General features: G+C 45.3%; 1 long non-coding RNA gene across 2 annotated transcripts in view; it reads left to right on the top strand.

Moving 5' to 3' along the window:
* The window catches only part of LOC128347091 (uncharacterized), a 57,422-nt gene extending 52,025 nt beyond the window's left edge, over positions 1-5,397 (top strand). Inside the window, exons 2-3 of one of the 2 annotated variants that reach the window (XR_008317384.1) lie at positions 2,547-2,671; positions 5,315-5,397. This is a non-coding gene — a long non-coding RNA (uncharacterized LOC128347091). Of the gene's footprint in view, positions 1-2,546; positions 2,672-4,055; positions 4,190-5,314 lie in introns of those variants that run through there. The other variant, XR_008317385.1, reaches the window with a different exon arrangement.
* Positions 5,398-19,456: the final 14,059 nt, after the last annotated feature.

Raw genomic sequence — 19,456 nt, 5'->3', positions numbered from 1 at the left:
TCTTTGTCTTCAAGACATTGCCTTAAAAGTAATCAAGACATCAGGATTTTTTTCTTGCAAACTGTGCAGATAGCAATGCTAAAACCAATCTGTGATGCAACCCCCCCCATTGTAATGATTTATTTTGTGTATAATATATTGTTACACATTTCCTGACAAATTTACAATGTGCAAATATAAGAAAACCATATGGTCCTGCATATATATTTACTCAGAAGTAACCCGCACTGAATTCAGTCCAACCAGGTGCGGGAACCAAGAAAAAGAGAAAGCAGAATAGCAGGAATTCATGTGTGTCTGAAGTGGGGCAAGGGGGGCAGCCCCCCTCCATCTTGAGCCAGACTCATTGAATTCAATGGGGCTTACTCCCAGGTAAGTGGATACAGGATTGCAACTTTTGACACCTTCCCTGAAAAAAATCTTGCAGACACCCATGCCGGAATTAAATGTATTTTGTTAAAATAAAATTAAAAAAATAAAATAAAATAGCAGGAGCCAGCGTGGTGTAGTGGTTAGAGTGCTGGACTAGGACCGGGGAGACCCGAGTTCAAATCCCCATTCAGCCATGATACTAGCTGGGTGACTCTGGGCCAGTCACTTCTCTTTCAGCCTAACCTACTTCACAGGGTTGTTGTAAGGAGAAACACAAGTATGTAGTACACCGTTCTGGGCTCCTTAGAGGAAGAGCGGGATATAAATGTAAATAATAAAAATAATAAATAAATAATAAATATATCGGTTGCTTTTTAAAAAAAGTATCTCTCTTTGAAAGGAACAGGAATGGGGAGAAGGAGACACCTTCCTTCTGGAACTGGAAAAGGTGCAGAAGAGGGCAACCAAGCTGATCAGGGGGCTTAGAGCACCTTCCTTATGAGGCAAGGCTACAACACCTGGGGCTGTTTAGTTTAGAAAAAAGTCAAGACATGATGGAGGTGTATAAAATCATGCATGGTGTGGAGAAAGTGGATAGGAAGAATCCCCCCCCCCCCCGTCCTGTAACACTAGAACCAGGGGTCATCTCAGGAAATGGACTACCCAGGAAATTGCCAAGAAATTTAGGACCAAGAAACGGAAGTAATTTTTCACACAACGCATAATCCACTTGTGGAATTCTCTGCCACAAGATGTGGTGACAGCCATCAACCTGGATGGTTTTAAGAGGGGTTTGGATAACATCATGGAGGAGAGGTCTACCATCGGCTACTAGTTGGAGGGCTATAGGCCACCTCCAGCCTCAAAGGCAAGATGCCTCTGAGTCCCAGTTGCAGGGGAGTAACAGCAGGAGGGAGGGCATGCTCTCAACTCCTCCCGGTAGGCTTCCAGCGGCATCTGGTGGGCCACTGTGTGAAACAGGATGCTGGACTAGATGGGCCTTGGGCCTGATCCAGCAGGGCTGTTCTTATGTTCTTATGTTCCCCTTCACTTATGAAGACAATCAGCAACCCTGAGTTTTTATAACACAATCCGTTCAGCCAGCTAAGCTGCACCAAGAACAAAAAACCACCTCAACCTACCCCAAAACACACATCAGCCAGCCATTCAGCAAAAGCAAGAACAACTCTAGTTATGTCTCCACCCTTGGCACGTTAGAAATACTACTGTTCACATGTGTATACACACCAAACTTTCATTAATGCGTAAGCATTGAAGAAGAAGAAGAAGAAACAGGGACTGGTAAAAACCATTGGCCTATATGAATAGGCAAGTATTTACTTTGAGTCCCTGTCCTCAAGGGGCTCACAGTCTAAAAAGAAACACAAGGTAGACACCAGCAACAGCCACCGGAAGGATGCTGCACTGGGACAGGATAAGGGTAGTTGCTCTCCCCCTGCTAAATATAAGGGAACCGCAACTTTAAAAGATGCCTCTTTGCCCAGTTAATAGATGAAAAGTCTCTGAACTTCACTGCAGTATCTTCCCAGGGAAGCTAGAGACCCAAGCCTTTACTGAGGCTTCCCCGCTCCTGCTTTAGCAAGTCCTGCTGCCTCTATCTCTTCCTTGCCCTAGAAGAAGGAGATTTTAGCTTTTAGTGAGGAGAAGTTCCACCCTCTCTCCCTCCCTCCCTCCCTCTACTAGAACCACCTTTTGCTGCTGAGCCAAATTCTAAGAGTCCGGTGGTTTATACCTTATGCTTGAACACTGCAGTAGGCAGGCCTGTGTTTGCTGGGCTGACACCAGCAACACCTGGGCCTCTACTGAGCAGGCTACTAGGTAAGGGACACAAGAACTTCAGGGATAGACTCCTGGACTGGAGCCTGCAATAGGTAGACTACAGGCACTTCATCTAAAATATGCATAGGATTGGTGAATAAGGATAGATAAATTCCATGCTTGCTCTGTTTCAAAAGGTAGGGGCCGTGGGCTGAAAATTAGTCCAACCTAAAATTAAAAATTAAATTCAAAAGGGATCCCAACAATACTGAAAATATGCAATTCATGAATATTATAGAACAGTAATGATGAACTAGAAACTCACTGTCCAGGACTTGGTTTTTCTACTCTGAATCATAATTAATTCTCTTTCTGTCTTCATTGACTCTTCTCAGTTGTGTCCTAGAGAATGGGCTGTAGTGACCAGTCTCCGCCACCATCTAAAGAGTTAACAGGAAGTGAACCTTTCTCTTGACTGATAGGCTGGTGAACTCCAGGGCTCAATCAATCAGTACACCAGGTAGGTGGGATCTGAGAGCTGTTGCTGGGATTTCTGGGAAGAAGAAAAGAAGTCTGTGCTGGGATTGTGGAGGAGGACATGCAGCAGTGGAGTTTGCTGCAGCAGGATGACTGTAGATTCTTGTAAGACAGGAATGCAGGAGGCTTGGTTCTCATCAGGAGTTTGGTGAGTTCAAGGGAACAGAAGCCAGAGCTTTGGCTTTGGGAATTTAGTCTAGGAAAAAAGTGTTTAGTCAGGCTTTGTGTCAGGAATTTATATTTCTTTGTGTGTGTTCTTTGCCCGCTGCCCGCCGCCGCCTTTCTCTCTCCAGCCCGCTGCCCGCCGCTGCCTTTCTCTCTCCGGCCCGCCGCCCGCCGCCGCCTTTCTTTCTCCAGCCCGCCGCCGCCTTTCTCTCTCCGGCCTGCCGCCCACCACCACCTTTCTCTCTCCGGCCCGCTGCCCGCCGCCGCCTTTCTCTAGCCCGCCCGCTGCCCGCCGCCGCCTTTCTCTCGCCCGCCCGCTGCCCGCCGCCGCCTTTCTCTCGCCCGCCCGCTGCCCGCCGCCGCCTTTCTCTCCCCTGCCTGCTGCCTGCCGCCGCCTTTCTTTCCCCTGCCTGCTTCCCGCTGCCGCCTTTCTCTCCCGCCACCCCCCGCTGCCTTTCTCTCCCCCTCCCCGCCACCACCTTTCTCTCCCTCCTCCTCAACCTGCCGGCTGGCCGGCAGCCACTGCTGGCACTTTCTTCCCCCTTTCCTCCTCAGTCCTCATTTCGGAACTCTCGCAGCCTGTCACAAGAGTTCCAAATCCTGGGCACTCATGTCCCACTCAACCCCTCTGGCACCAGGCCAGGGCCAGTCTTTCCCCGCCTCCCAGCCCAGGCTGCAGCCGAGACGGCCCCTCCTTACATCAGGCGGGCCAACGCCCAGCCAATCAGGCACCTCCGCCGGCCAAACAGAGCTCAGCCAATCAGGTGCCTCCTTTGCCGGCATTGCCTTGCCACAACACATCTCCATGCTGGCTGGCTAAGAGAATTAATTAGAAAGATAAGGTGGGTCCCTGTCCCCAAAGGGCTCACAATCTAAAAAGAAACATTATTTAGACACCAGCAACAGTCACTGGAGGTCCTGTGCTGGGGGTGTATAGGGCCAGTTACTCTCCTCCCGCTAAATAAAGAGAATCACCACGTTAAAAGGTGCCTCTTTGCCCAGTTAGCAGGGGTAGTAGTAGTAGTAGTAGTAATAATAATAATAATAATAATAATAATAATAATAATAATAATAGTTGTTAATTATCATCAACAAAAACATCTCAAAACAGTTTACAAAAGAGAAAAAATTTAATCTGTAGTGGTACCAATTAGTCTGAACAGTACAAAATTAATGAAATTAATTCTGTTTTTGTCTCTCAGAATTCTTGAGAAGCTTCCATTTGATTTCAGAGTGATGATACTTTAGGACCAGTTCTGCCTGTGTGCTTGCTTCTTTACCCCTGAACTGCCAGCTCAGCTTGTACTCTTGTGAATAAAGAGATGGTTATGAAGACAACATAAGTCTCCAGTGTGCTTTCCTCAAAAGAAAAATTGTCTTTAAAAGCTACTGCTTAGAAAGGGGGAACACAAAGCACTGTATTATCCCCACCTCCAGACTCAGAACAAGGGCAACAACTGTGATGGTTGAGGAAATTTCCCCTCCTCTAGCTGGTATGTTTTCTAAATCTCAAATGCTAACGGCTCCGAGAGAATGAACAGCAAACACAGAAATCTCTGGAAAATGCTTATATTGCTGTACAAAGGTGTGGATTTATCAGCATCCCCCCTTTGGGGATGTTTAAAATCCCCAAATGGAAAACGATAGCCTTGAGTTACTCGGAGACTCCGGGAACCTTAATTTCCTTGGAGAATCAATAGGAGTGATGTAAATAAAATAAAGCCTAAAATAAAATAAAATAAATGTAGGAACGGGAAGGGGAGGAGAGGAGAGGAAGGGAAGGGTCTGGCAGTTACAATTTATAGCCCTGTCTCTCCATCAAGCTGGGCCAGCAACTCATCTGTATGCGGTGCCAATTTCCCCCTCTGGGCTCTTGCCGAGCAAATTTCAGCTGAAACTCATAAATAAACCCTCTCCCTTCACCAGTTAAAGTTTTATTCATTGCTCATTTTGTGATATGCTGGGATTAAAAAAAAGAGTCCCCCCCAGATTTATCTTTTATCTGAAATGTGAAAGATTAAAGCTTCAAATCACCTGCCCACCCCAAGAATAAATTAAAAGGGGGGGGGAGTATCTCTGACAGGGCTTCTTGGGGATCCTCCCTGGAAAGGTTCCTAGCATCCAGGTTCAGAGCAGGAAAGTGGGCGCAATTTCAGGGGGCGCAATTTCAGTGTTTGCCCTAGGCGCTATTTTCCCTAGATACGCCTCTGAGGGTGAGGGAATCCCAGAGAGGGGCAACATTTTACCATGTCAGTTTCCTTGTGAGGAGAGGATACTAGAGACAGAAAATGAGGGTTAGATCCCACCCTTCTGTTTACAAAGACCCAAAGTGAGCAAGGGAGGAGGCAAGCACCCAAACAGTGCTGAAGTAACATCAGTCCCCTGAGAAGGAAACAGCATGCCCTTGACATCTTTCTCTTTCTCTCCCTGCCTCCCTTTCCCTCTCCCCACTACTCCCAAGGCTCCATCTTCCTGGACAGCTATGAAAACATCCAGCTTCTCTTTCCTTTGCTACCGACATCTCAAGCTGCCCAGTTCTTGCCTTCTGCCCTCATAGAAACAGGTGGGTATGTGCACTAGGGGAACCCCTTTCACATGAGCACTGCAAATTTCAACACTACCACAGCAACATGAAAAGAGAACAGTGCAGCCACACTGCTTCAGTGGTGGTAACATGAGAACCACACGATTGTTCCCGACAGCCATGGGTGTCTGCAGGACTTTTGGGGTGGGGGGCAAAGCCAAAGCCAGCAATCCAATTCTGCCCTCCCTGGGAGAATGCTCCATTGAATTCAATGGAAACTGGCTCAATCGGGAGGGGGGGGGCGGCAACTGCCCCCCCCCCCTCAGCCCGTGCTGATAGCTACAACAAAATAGTCATTTCTGCTTGGGCTCAGATTCCTCAGTCACTTCTTGTTGTTACACAGCTAGATAGCATGCTACTCCATCCCACTCCAGTGGCACTGGGATTGACACCCTATCCTTAGGGTAGGATTGACACCCTATTGACACCATGGGATTGATACCCTATCACTGGGATTGACACCCTATGGGATTGACACTCTATCCTTAGGGTAGGATTGACACCCTATTGACACCCTGGGATTGACACCCTATCACTGGGATTGACACCCTATGGGATTGACACCCTATCCTTAGGGTAGGATTGACACCCTGGGATTAACACCCTATCACTGGGATTGACACCCTATGGGATTGACACCCTATCCAAGCCATCTTCTAACTGGCCAGTGCTGGATTGGTCCAAGGCAGCAGGCACTCAAATTCCACCAAGAGCTGCTTCCTTTGTTACGCTTGTCACGGGGATCCGCTGTGTTAGTACATCTCAACATGTGAGACAACCATATCATGAGTTGCATCAATGCACATTGTGGTGGTGGTTGTGGTCACCATGCAGTGAATTACACTAATGGAAACAAACCAACCAACCCCTTATTTTTAGGGTTTTTTAAAAAAATCATTTCATTTCAAAATCACATTTTTCCTTTATCGGATATTTACTGATGGATGAAAAAACAATAACATTGTCCCCTCCGCAAATGGAACAGCTCAGAATTGCTTACAACTAGGGAGTGGATAAACAGCATTTGGCAACTTGCAAAAACTATCAAAGGTAAGTGACACTGTGAAATGAAAGGCAGAAGACAACATCAAAATCAAGGATTGCTGGTCCTGTGGTAGAAGTATGAGTTGTCCCCTTTGCTAAGCAGCATCCCCCCTGTTTGCATATGAATGGGAGACTACATGTGTGAGCACTGTAAGATATTCCCCTCAGGGGATGGGGCCACCTGAGAAGAACATCTGCCTGCTTGCATGTAGAAGGTCCCAAGTTGCCTCCCTGGCATCTCCAAGATAGGGCTGAGAGAGATTCCTGCCTGTAGCCTTGTAGAAGCCACTGCCAGTCTGTGTAGACAATACTGAGCTAGATGGACCAATGGTCTGACTCGGTATAAGGCAGCTTCCTGTGTTCCTGTGTTCTTTGGAATTATTTACATGGTAATGATTGTGTAGAAGATTTAGATTTAGAAAAAAATCATGCACAGATTGACAGCTGCTAAAATTTCAATGGTATCATAATCGAAAAAGTATATTACATCACTATGTCACTGGTATTACCCAATATGGAATATGGCAATTATGCCTAAACTAACATATTATGCACAGGCTTGAGAGGTGTGTTTGTGTTTGTGTGCGTGCGTGCATGCATGCAGAGACAGTCAACCTTCACAATATTTTGAAATAACGAGTTCCAAGATGATATTAGACTTTATTCATCATTTATTATTGTAAGCCCAGGTTCCCCACAGTAACATCTGGTTGTGGTGAGAAGAAACTGTAGGATTTCTCAAAGTGTGGCACATTGGATGAGGGTGGGAAATAATACCAAAGTTAGACTTGGGACAAATATGCCACAAAGTATTCTTGAATGATTCTCATGGCAAATATGTGAGGTAGGAAATCCCAAGAATATCCTACTGTACTTCCAAGTATTCTTAGAATGTTCTCCGAATAATTCTCATGCTTCATTTTCAAATGAAAAGTTAATCCGTACCTTTTTGCAAATCAATCACCAGCAGTTACCAGCTTAGCACCAGAAATTAGTGTCTCTTAGCAGGGGAGGTAGAGTCATGCCTTCTCTGAAAAAGACAGTTTGTTTTAAGGAATGGAAGAAAAAACTTTTTAAAAAAAATCAATTTGCTTTTGGGGACAGACACAAGGTTGCCTGATTAGCTTAGCAGTTGAGAAGGAGAATTAGATATGGCTTCTTTCCCCACTGCTCTGAAGACTGTGGTGTGCACGAACCTAAAATTGTGGCTCGGTTCAAATTTGGACCGGATTAGAACTGAACCAGTGGTCCCCAAACCGACCAGCTGGTCCAATCTTTTTCACCGAACCAGTCTGGCAGATCAAGGGGCTATATTTGTAAAGAGGAATCCGGTGGGGATTCCACTTTACAAGTAAAGGGGTGGGGGGATCCTCTATAGGGCAGCCAGGAGGGTAGTGAAAGAAGTAGTTAGAAGAGCTTACCAGCCAGGCATGGCTGCTGAGTGCTGACACTGCTGCTCCCCCCGCCCCTGGCTCAGACCAAGCCTTCTGCATCACCTCACCTCCAGCCTCCCTCCATGCCTCACCTCCAGCCTCATCAGAGGTTAGGCGAGGCTGGAAGTGACACAAAGTGAGCGAGGCATGAGGCAAGGTGAGGCAGGAAGCTTGAGGTGAGGCAAGCAAAGGTGAGGTGGGTGGCGAGGCTCATACTGCGTTCTCAACTAAAGCAGTGCAGGCACTTGTATGGGGGGTGATTTTCACGAATCTTCCCTCTGAAGTGTTCTGTGTCACCCTAAAATATGTCCCTGAAGGCTGTGTAACCCTCAGGGACAAGGCTTAGGGCAGCACATAGTACTTCATAGGGGAGGGGAGATTGGCTTAAACTGTGCCCTCCATGCAAGCACCTATGCTGCTTTAGTCCAGAATGCCGCAGAATGCACGTGTGCTTCATAGTCAGGATGCCAGCCTGGATAATTTAATGAAATCCAGTAAAAAATAAAATACCAAAAGAATTACAGCCCATCACTTAAATAGAACACTCACTATAGATTATGTCTGTTATACTCACTGGTTATCCTCCGACACATGTTTGAATCTCTGTTTCACTTCCCTGTTCTGGGAATGGAAAACCTATTTAGCACAGATGTTTTTAGGTTAGGATGAAGAAAATAAGGAATCCAATGCCTTCTGCATTCAGACAGCCATACTAGAATCTGCCATGCATTTGATGAAACTTTCATAGGGTCATCACACACCGTGGAATCTTACTGACTTAACGCGGACATCAACAAGCTTTTTATATCTGCATAGTCATGATATTTTTGCAGTTGTAATGATTCATATCCTTCTGACATTTTTACCATTCCATGCCCAATTAGCGCCTTACATCTTGCCCAATCCCTCAGTATCTGGTGCAGAGGGGTGTTGTCTCTGCAGGTTTTAATCTTCACGTGGGCCCTATCGATTGTAAGGTGTCAGAGGGGGATCCCAAAGTGGAGCTTTCCATGGTCAGACTTCAGCACTACCAGCTGCTTCCTGCACCACCACTCTGTTTCCACAGCAATCCCGAGAGGCGGAGTATTGTGCTTCAAAGGTACCATGGAAGCAGCAGTACCAACCTGCTTAAGCTTCCAGTCAGCTGACCATAAGAGCCAATCCCTATCAAAGCCTGGTTGCAATGCTTGCTCCTCAGTCTGAGAGATGCCCAGGTGCCTAGATCTTGATTACAGCCGTGGCTCTTGAGGCCTGCCAGGTTTTGAACAACGCTCCTGCTTCTGGCCCATATGAACCAAGCTTCAGCTTCTCTGATCCTAAAAACCAAACTACCTGGAGTCTATCACTTGCAGAGGCCTGATATCTCTATTACAAATGTATACCATTTTGATGCCCCCTTGCCATGGCTTTCCCCAAAGAATCCTGTGGAGTGTAGTTTAGGGAAGTGTTGAGAATTCTGTTCTAGGTCCTCAATCTCAAAGCACTATAATTGCCTGGAAAGGGGGGGGGGGCTGTTAAACCAGTTTAAGCCTCTAGTGTATCCTTGGGTGGCATCCCTAGGCATGTTATACCCTTCATGTCAACTGCTAATTGCAGATTCTTCACTGCCTGCTTTTAGTACTGAAAACTTGGAAATGGTATGTAACTGGGCAAAAGGTGAAACCTTTTGGAGTTTAATATGTCACACAATTAAGAGATTTCTTTGATGCTGCCTCTCCCTGACCCCTCCTCTCCCCTGTTAAGAGAGAACCAGCTTCCCTTCATCTTTAATTAATTAGTCCTCTTAATGAAATCGTTAGCACGTTTCTGTGCAGACCTGAGAATCTCACGTTAGGCCTGGTATCATGGCAATATTTGGAAATTAAACCAATAAATAATAGATGTATGTTCTTAATGAACTAATTTAAAATGGGGGTGAAGAGCCTGAAAATTGAAAAAAGGAAAAAAGGGAAAGTTTTGTTGCTCTTCATGAAAGCAATTAGTGCCTGCGCCGATCGAGAATTAAGATGGCAAATGTGTAATCAATTTGTTTTATTAGCAAATTTGAGAGGGATGCTTAATATTTATTGGTTTATTGTTCAGAGTACCCCTCTCCCCCCACCCCAATTCTGCATGAACCTCCCCTATGAAACCAACTCCATTTCAAGAACAAAATTTATTAAGGGCATAAATTTGTAATGGGCCAAGTCGCTACACAGATGGAATATATATTGCTAATGTAATTTTCCAAACCAGTGACGAGCACGTCTCCTGGAGATTTTTATGGCTAAGTAATACAGTCTAATATATCGCCGAACAGCAAAATATATTAAATATGTATATGAAACACATCAGAAAAAAGGATGACAGATCGTCCTTTCACTATGTTATATATGGTGGCAAGGGGGCAGGAAGGGAGCTGTTCAATCCGTCAAAGAAAAAGTTGCTTAGTTCAGGTGTCTGGATGTGGAACGATCATCTCTGTCATCTGATCTGCGTAGGCAGACACTCCTGCATTTTATCCTGTTGCCACCTAAAGGACACTCTCCATACCTCAAGACTTCAGAGACAGTTTCCCTTTTCACAGCAAGTTCTTTAACAGCACTCGTTCCCAGCATTGCAAGACGTGCAAGGAATTTTTGTTCATGGACAAGAAGTGAAGTCCTCCTATGAGACAGAAAAGCTTTTGCACTCTCTGCATTGGAAGAACCACCTGTTCTTCCAGCCCAAAGACCAACATGGCTGATTTAAGCCCTGCCAGCATCTAAGGTGGGACGGCGAACCACTGCCCACACCTCTGGCTCTTCCTCCTCCCTCATCTTCCCAGTGGTGCATGGAGTGTGCTGCTCTTCCCTCCCTTCATGCTGACAGGTCTCCTCACCCACCCAGTGCTTCACTCTACTCCAGGGCTTCACAACTTCAGCCCTCCAGCTGTTTGGGGACTGCAACTCCCTTCATCCTCCCCAGCCACAGTGACCAATCGTCAAGAATTATGGGAGTTGTAGGCCAGCATCTGCAGGAGGGTTGAAGTTGTTCAGCCCTGGCCTAGCCCCTTTCCACCAATCTTCTCTCCCCATCCTGGCTTTTCTCTTTCCTCCTCCCACCATGGTGCACAAGAATGTTTAACTCTTGCCCCTGCCTCCCCTCTGCCCCACTCCAGATGTTCCCCCTTTCTTCACTCTTACCCTCTTACCCGCCGCCTGCATCAATCTACTGCCTGAGATGGCCGCCTCACCCAGTCTCCTCAGCAGGCCAGCAATGGTTTGTGAAACAGTGACTGACTCCTCTGCACCAGAGGATCCAGCACCACCAAGACTAGTTGTGTGAGTACAGCAAGACAGGAAGCGAGTGACCAATTGTGCAGGCCAGAGGGGTATGCCCTGCAGTATCTGCGGGCTCATGCAGGAAACAATGCAGAAGGCCCACTAATCCTCCCCTTCCCTCTGGTCTGAGGCCTTGGCGAATTGGCAGGGGCAAGGTCAGCACTTACACTCCCTTATACAAATGTAGGAATTCAAGGTTACTCAGTGCACCACTATCTTGGGCAGAACGGTAACAGGTCTCAGTAGGAGAAATGCTGGGTGGCTGAAGGGACAACGAGGATTCTTCCACTGAATGCTCTGGTTAGCCCGGTCTGGGGTGATTTGACTGCAAGGAAGAGTTTTGGTGATGCCACCCCCTAGTAGCAGCACTTCTGGAAGCAAAATGTGTGTGTGTGGAGGAGCAGGGCCCACCCAGCTGCTGCCTGAGGTGGTGCATTCTTCTCTCACACATATTTTTAGCAGTGCACAAAGTGCACAGCACTTTCCATCACACCAGTAGATCCTCCTTCCCCACCCTCCCATACTGGTCGTGGTCCCTCCCATCTCACTTCCCCACCCCAGCACAGCAGCCCTTGCCCAGAGTCTCCTGGAAACAGCATCAATCTCCAGGTGACCACGGAAAGCAATCCAGGAGATTTTAATGGGTTGACATTATGGGCAAATATTGGGGGAAAGAACCTCTAGGAATTGCTTCAGCCAGAGTTGGCAACCCTGCCCACCCTGATAGGACTTCCCTATCACTCGTCCCAGCAGCCTTTCCTATATACCCACCTCTATCCTATCAGTCCTCCCTTCCTTCCCTCCCACCCAATCAGGTGGCATTACTACATTTTCCCTCACCTTATCTTACCCTGCTGTGCAAGCTGCCACCATCACTCTTCACATCCTCCTACTACTAATACTTTGTTCCCACTTTGACGTTTGAAAAGCCAGAGGCCAGGGAAAGGCATGGAAGGAAGGGCACTGAGGAGAAGAGGAGAGTGCTGAGCTACAGCAGCTCCTTTCTAGCTGGTTTAGAGGAGGAGGAGGAGGAGGAAAAAGGCATGAGGTAGCAGACCATCATGAGGGTCGGTCCGGAGGCGGCAGGCTGGTCAAAGTGGCAGACCTGTAGAGATAGCAGATGGGCAATCCACTGCCTTCACCCAGCCTGAGGCAGCCTGCCTCACCCAGCCTCATTAGTGGGCTTGCTGTGTGGAGAAGGAAATCTCCTTCCTTCTCTTTTCCTTTTCAGCTTGCTTACGGGGATTACAGGCTGCTTCCTTCTTCTGCAAGAGCTGCTGGGAACGTGGAGTGTTTGTGTAAATGTGTTTTATATCCCTCAGCTTCGGGTTGGTTTTTTGTTGTTGTTGGTTTTTTGTAACTTAGGGTCAGTGAAGATTTTTTTAAAAAACCTTTTAAAGATTTCCTACACACAATTAAGACTCCATTGCACGGTAGCAGCACCCTTTGCAAACATGCCTATTAGCTGAGCTCAAATAGAAGAACATCCTCTTCAGCCTCATTTTGACTGTGTGTGCAGTGCAGAATGCAGACTGCCGACAGAGCAGACCATCAGACCAGAGCAGTGAGTGTGGAGCACAACTTAGTTAGTCTCAAGAATGGACACATGGAGCTCATCTCACAGCAAATAATCACCAAGAAAATATTATACACAGGAGAGAGCTGAGCTCCACTGTCCATTTCTCACCACAACATCATCTCACAGACCAAACCTCAACAAGTCTCAAGGAAGGAAAGCAACCAAGTTTTGCCTTTGTTCATATGAGATCCAGCAAAACCAGATAGTCATACATCATAGCAGCAGCAGCAGCACAGCAAGCATATTAAACAGTGCTGAGGAAAAAAAACCCACATAGTTACTTGATAATAACTAAGTCTTCTTTCTTCTCTTCATGTCTGGAATAGGTTGGCCTGACATACAGAACCGGGTCAGATTTAGTTCGATCATGGACTGGCTGCCAGTCCAATTCATGATTGAAGCGTTTGAATCGAGCCAGTTTGGCACACCCCTACTGCCTAATTGATTTGGACCAAATTTAGTGCAGTTGTAGTGAGTGTCACAAAGGGACACCTCAATGGCATAGTTTGTAATGATGTCATCCACCCAAATTCAAAATGGCGGTCACATGAACGTTTCAGGCACAAGAGGTCTAACTTGTGAACCACCTAACTGATTTGAACCAAATTTGCTACAGCTGTAGGGACAAATTGGGACACCTCAGTGACATACTTTGTGATGATGTCATCCAAAGCTATTTAAGATGGCAGATGAGTGAAAATTTGAGGTGCAAGTAGGAACTGATTTGGACCAAATTTGGTACAGTTGTAGGGACACCTAGGGATAACTCAACGGTGTAGTTTGTGACGATGTCATCTACCCCAATTCAAGATGGTGGATGTATGAATTTTTAAGGCTGAAATGGGCTAACTTGTTAGGATGGCAATTTATTTATTTATTTAAAATATTTATATACTGCCCAAAATGCAAGTCTCTTTGTGGTTTACAACAAAACAATAAAAACAAGTGAAAAGGTTAAAACATTACAACCATTTAAAATTTAAAATGTTAAAAAAAACTATTAAAAACCACCAAACTATTAAAACAATTAAAACATCAAACAATTAAGATTATAGTGAAAGGAAAGTAGACAAATCAGTTCATAGATCGATAGATAGATAGATAGATAGATAGATAGATAGATAGATAGATAGATCTTTTTTTAAATTTTAAGGCCAAATTTGGTTTTTGATTTTCACAAGAAAAGAGAAAAGTTGTAGAAAAAGGCAGAGAAGATCTTTAAACTAGAGGGACAGTAGTTTGAATGGCTGGGAACATTGCTGCCTGAGATGAGAAGAGAAAATCTTTGAGAAAGCATGGAGGCCATACTCTTCCAACACACTTTCCTGAGATGAAGGAATTTGTGGTGCTGCTGTGAGAGAAGGGGATCTGGAAGAGGCTGCAGCTATTTTTCTTCCCCTGGCAACAGAGAGTTTGTAACAAACACAACCATGTTGAGCATCTTGGATGAGGATTCCTGTGGGCCAGCAGCCCCTGGAGGTGAACTGTGGGAAAGTAGGGAGACAAGCCAGCTAGGGAAAGAGCATGGTCCTTTAATATCTGAAAGAGACACACCAAGTATTCGCAGGATGATTGCCACTGCAGGCACACACCTAAAGAATAGAATGGCTTGTCAGGACCTCTCATAAAGGCAAAGTGTGCTGTCAAGTTGCTGTTGACTCCTGGCGCCCACAGAACGCTGTGGTTGTCTTTGGTAGAATATAGGATTAGTTTACCATTGCCTGCTCCCATGCAGTATGAGATGATGCCTTTCAGCATCTTCCTATATCACTGCTACCTGATATAGGTGTCTCTCATAGTCTGGGACCTCTCATACAAACCTGTATATAAGGAAGCCAGTTCATTATCAATAGGGAGAGTAGAGAGGGCGTATGTATGAATGTATGTATGTCTGCCTGCATACATTCTCTCTCCAAAAGGAAACACTTTATAGCCATAGAGGTGTTGGCCCAGCCTAGGGGAACCAGGAGGTTGAGGAGCAGAAAGTTATCCTTGTGAAGCTGACTTTAAAAGGTGACCTGACCCCAACAGCCAGGCTATACCACTGTGAAGTAATTCCACAGAACCAAGAAGAAGTATAGGAGATAAGAAAAAGGGAAGAAATAGCAAACAAGTCCCCTGGTGAGGTGAACCTATAAGAGCTGTAAATGGCAGAGTGAGCTCTAACTCTGGACTGTGAACTGACAATAAAGAAGATTGCTGGAGCTGTAAGTGTTGCCTTTTTTGTTTTGTTTTGCCATCTGTTCCCTGTGCCCCAACCTAACCTGCTTGAGGCTGAATGGCCCTCCTAGGAGGAAGCAGAGTTGACAATTCGAGACTGACAATCGGCCAATACGGCTCATTTCCAAGGAAGGTTGATCTGTACAATGGCATGGCATAAGCATCCTTTTGTCCACTTAGTCCAATAAAAGTATACCTCCTTGACAACATGACAAGTGCTGTATCTTCATCCCAGGCAAGGGCACATACCTCTAATGCCACAACCTGGTAGCCCAGTTAGACACATATTACAAAGCAAAGGTGGATTAGCATGTCTGAGAGCAGAGGACAACAAGACTGCGAGACCCTTATTCCAATTCAAGTTCTTTATTTCAGACTGTGACCAGCTTAATACCAACTTTAACTCATCCCAATCAGCATAATCATGTTCCCAGTATCTATGTACATCTGGGCAATAGTAGGACAAGTGCTACAAGGGCATGCCGGATTTAGTTTTCTTGTTTGTACCTGACTTTTCCACCAAGTTCACAGTGGAGAACATAAGGCTATTAGCCCATTTTATCCTCTCAATAATTTTGTGAAACGTGCGGCTGTGTCATAATAAGGTTGTTCACATGACCAAACTGAAAGGCCAGACACCCAGCAACTCCCTCTGGCTCTGGAGAACGGTACGCACGGACCCTCCTCCATCACTTTTAGCTCAGGTGTCAAGCCTAAGCTACCCAGCTGAGGAGCCCTGGGGTCGGGACTGATCCCAGCACTCCTCCTCATGACCAGCTCTACCAGGTAGGGCTGCACGAGCCCTGGTAGAGCTGGATGTGAGAACGACCTCAATGACTGCCCAAGGTCACCCAGAGGGCATGGCTGAGCAGGAATTTGAACCCAGCTATCCCAGTGCTTGGTACTACATTACATCTTCTTGACATTGGGAACAGTCATACAACTATGCCCCAAACATGCAAATAAGCATTGAGGCCAGAACTGAGTGGTGCCATGTTTGATTTGTGGGCTTCCCCTGCCTCCTTTATATGGTGCAGCCACTAGGACTGCAATTTGAAGCACGAGACCAGTGCGGGAGGGTTCTTTACCCTTTTCCTCATATTATTTTTGTGCGGAAAATCCCACTACCACCGCCACCTGCGGGGAAAGATTTTTTTTTTTTATGTTTTTAAAGAGTTGGAAAGGTAGTTTTCAGCTGAAAAATGGCATGAGGGGAAAGGGTTAAGAATCATTTCTCCTCCTGTGCTTGTTTTCTGCTTCAAATTGCTACTTCAGCAGCTGCATTTTTTAAAGTGAAAAAAAAGAATCCCAGAACACCACGTGACATATCGTTCCATCATAAGACTATGTTCCTTATAATGCTTTCTTGTCTAAACATACTTTACTCCTATATATTCTTTGAGCTGAGGCAGCAAAAAATGATCTTATATCACCACAGCTGCCACTAGAGTGGCTGCTGAATTCTACCTTCTTACAGACATCAGTCCGAAGCCATATGGCGATAACGGGAGTAACCAAAGATACATAAACTGTCAGTTTAGATCATTCATTTTCTTATTCAAAAGGCTATTTGTCACACAAGAGTTTGGTTTTTCAACGTTTTTCATCCAATATCTGTCTATATGCAATCAGTTTAGCCATAATCTATATACATGGTCAGATTGCCAATTCTGCCACCTGGGCCTACAGAAGAACCCAGACTAAGTCTGATGGCTGAAAGGGTTGAGAGGGGAAGACTAGCATAAGAACATAAGAACAGCCCTGCTGGATCAGGCCCAAGGATGCCCATCTAGTCCAGCATCCTGTTTTGCACAGTGGCCCACCAGATGCCGCTGAAAGCCACAGGCAGGAGTTGAGGGCGTGCCCTCCCTCCTGCTGTCACTCCCCTGCAACTGGTACTCAGAGGCATCCTGCCTTTGAGGCTGAAGGTGGCCCACAGCCCTCCGACTAGTAGCTGTTGATAGACCTCTCCTCCATGAAGTTATCCAAACCCTTCTTAAAGCCATCCAGGTAGTTGGCTGTCACCACATCTTGTGGCAGAGAATTCCACAAGTGTATTATGCATTGTGTGAAAAAGTACTTCTGTTTGTTGGTCCTAGATTTCCCGGCAATCAATTTCATGGAATGACCCCTGGTTCTAGTGTTATGGGAGAGGGAGGAGAATTTCTCTCTCTCCACTTTCTCCACACCATGCATGATTTTATAGACCTCTATCATGTCTCCCTGCAGTTGTCTTTTTTCTAAACTAAAAAGCTGCAGGTGTTGTAGTCTTGCCTCATAAGAAAGGTGCTCTAGGCCCCTGATCATATTGGTTGCCCTCTTCTGTACCTTTTCCAGTTCTACAATGTCCTTTTTTAGATGTGGTGACCAGAATTGTATGCAGTACTCCAAGTGTGTTGTATAAGGGCATTATAGTTTTGTATAAGGGCATTATAATATTAGCCGTTTTATTTTCAATCCCCTTCCTAATGATCCCTAGCATGGAATTGTCCTTTTTCACAGCGGCCGCACATTGAATTGACACTTTCAATGAGCTGCCTACCACAACCCCAAGATCTCTCTCCTGGTCAATCACCAACAGCTCAGATCCCATCAGCGTATACTTGAAGTTGGGGTTTTTCGTCCCAATGTGCATCACTTTACACTTGCCAACATTGAACTGCATTTGCCACTTTGTCGCCCACTCACCCAGTTTGGAGAGACCCCTTTAGAGCTCTTCACAATCCGTTTTGGATTTTACTACCTGAAAGAGTTTGGTATCATCTGCAAATTTGGCCACCTCGCTGCTTACCCCTGCTTCTAGATCATTTATGAATAAATTAAAAAGCACCGGTCCCAGTACAGATCCCCGGCGGACCCCACTTCTTACTTCCCTCCACTGTGAAAACTCTCCATTTATACCTACCCTCTGTTTCCTGTCTTTCAACCAGTTAGCAATCCACACATGTACTTGTCCCCTTATCCCATGACCGCTAAGTTTCCTCAGGAGTCTTTGATGAGGAACTTTGTCAAAAGCTTTTTGGAAGTCTAGGTAGACTATGTCAACTGGATCACCTTGATCCACACACTTGTTGACACTCTCAAATAACTCCAAAAGGTTGGTGAGGCAAGATTTCCCTTTGCGGAAGCCATGCTGGTTCTCTCAGCAGGGCCTCTTTCTCTGTGTGCTTTACAATTTTATCCTCGAGGATGCTTTCCATCAATTTGCCTGGAATGGACGTTAGGCTAACTGGCATGTAATTTCCCAGATCGCCCCTGGATCCCTTTTTGAAAATCGATGTTACATTTGCTACTCTCCAGTCCTCTGGTACAGAGCCTGATTTCAGGGATAAGTTATATATTTTAGCAAGGAGGTCGCCAATTTCACATTTGAGTTCTTTGAGGATTCCTGGATGGATGCCATCCGGCCCTGGTGATTTGTTAGTTTTCAGTTTTTCCAGACAGTTTAAAACATCATCTCTTGTCACTTCTATCTGACTCAGTTCTTTAGCCTCCATCCCTAAAAAGCCTGGTTCAGGAACAGGTATATACTCAGTATCCTCTGCTGTGAAGACAGATGCAAAGAAGTCATTTAGCTTCTCTGCAACCTCCATATCCTCCTTAATCATCCCTTTCACTCCCTCATTGTCTAATGGTCCAACCGCCTCCCTGGCAGGTTTCCTGCTTCTGATGTATTTAAAGATGTTTTTGTTTTTCCCCTTGATACTTTTGGCTAAATTCAAATACTTTTGGCGAAATATACTTTTGGCTAAATAATAAAAATAAATACTTTTGGCTAAATTCCCTTGATACTTTTGATATAATAAAAAATATAATAATATAATAATATAATATAATATAATATAATATAATATAATATAATATAATATAATATAATATAATATAATAATAAAAATAAATACTTTTGGCTAAATTCCCTTGATACTTTTGGCTAAATTCAGTTCCTCAAACTCTCTTTTTGCCTCCCTTATGGTCACCTAGCATTTCTTTTGCCAGGGTTTGTGTTCCTTTCTGTTCTCTTCATTTGGTCAGTCCTTCCAATTTCAGAAGGAAGTCTTCTTCCCTTTTATGGCTTCCTTGACGGTACCCTTTCGCCATGCTGGCATTCTTCTGGACTTAGTGGTACCTTTCCTCCTTTTGGGTATACAATCTAACTGGGTTTCTAGTATTGTGGTTTTGAGTAAACTCCATGCACTCTGGAGAAAAGTAACTCTCCTGATTTTCTGTTTCAGCTTTCTTTTCACCATACTCCTCATTTTGGAAAAGTTTCCTCTTCTGAAATTCAAAATGTCTGTGTTAGACTTCCTTGGTGATTCTCTCCCCGCATGTATGCTGAATTTGATGGCACTGTGGTCACTGTTCCCTAAAGGGTTGATGACACTGACATTACGCACCAGGTCCTGGGTGCCACTCAGAATTAAGTCCAAGTCCAATTAAGCAA

The sequence above is a fragment of the Hemicordylus capensis genome, chromosome 2 (assembly GCF_027244095.1).
Source record: "Hemicordylus capensis ecotype Gifberg chromosome 2, rHemCap1.1.pri, whole genome shotgun sequence".
Taxonomy (NCBI): domain Eukaryota; kingdom Metazoa; phylum Chordata; class Lepidosauria; order Squamata; family Cordylidae; genus Hemicordylus; species Hemicordylus capensis.
This window is presented reverse-complemented; position numbering and strand designations above follow the sequence as displayed.